Genomic DNA, 959 nt, shown 5'->3' on the forward strand with positions numbered 1-959 from the left:
AAAAAAAAAAAAAAAAAAAAAAAAAAAAAAAAAAAAAAAAAATTAACCTCCCTCCACCAATTAGAATTCATCTGCTATGCCTTTTGCGTTTTAATCTACTACTAGGTGCCTATGAAATATCAAGTATATAAACTTTAGTCTAACAATCAACTATAGAGCCAGTCTATGGATTCAGACTTAGTAAATGCTTTTTGCAATTTAAGTTCTTTGGTTTCAGCCTTGAATGTTAGGAAAAGATACAGATAGGATTTTGTCTTTGTTCACTATCATTAAGTAATTCAATTACTTAAAACATAGCCATCATGTTTTCTTATTCACGGATATGTGACCTACAAGTCATTTGTTTTCTCTGGCCCCTTTGCAACTGCTCAGACTTAGGTGCAAATAACATCACCTTCCACAAAGTGGCTGCTAATTCAGGTTGCAACCCAGAAACTTAGGACTTGCAAACCCAAAACTTCATTTTTGTTTCTTTTTTGTTGTTGTTGTTTTTGAGATGGAGTCTCTCTCTGTCCCCCAGGCTGGAGTGAAGTGGCGCTATCTTGGCCTCACTGCAACCTCTGTCTCCCGGGTTCAAGCGATTCTCCTGCCTTGGCCTCTCGAGTAGTTGGGATTACAGGTGCCCGCCTCCACACTCAGCTAATTTTGTATTTTTAGTAGAGACGGGGTTTTGCCATGTTGGCCAGGCTGGTCTCGAGCTCCTGACCTCAGGTGATCCACCCGCCCCAGCCTCCCAAAGTGCTGGGATTACAGGCATGAGCCACTGTGCCCAGCTGAAAACTTCATTTTGAAAAGCAAGTAACAGGAGAGAATCGGACTACAACTTGAGTATTGGCATATACAGAGAAGGGAATCTCAACAAGGTAGATTCGGTACTTAAAAAGCTAAGAGGGAGTTGAGCGCAGTGGCTCACGCCTATATTCCTAGCACTTTGGGACGCTGAGGGGGTTCGAGGCTTG

The sequence above is a fragment of the Cebus imitator genome, unplaced genomic scaffold (genome assembly GCF_001604975.1).
Source record: "Cebus imitator isolate Cc_AM_T3 unplaced genomic scaffold, Cebus_imitator-1.0 Scaffold629, whole genome shotgun sequence".
Taxonomy (NCBI): Eukaryota; Metazoa; Chordata; class Mammalia; order Primates; family Cebidae; genus Cebus; species Cebus imitator.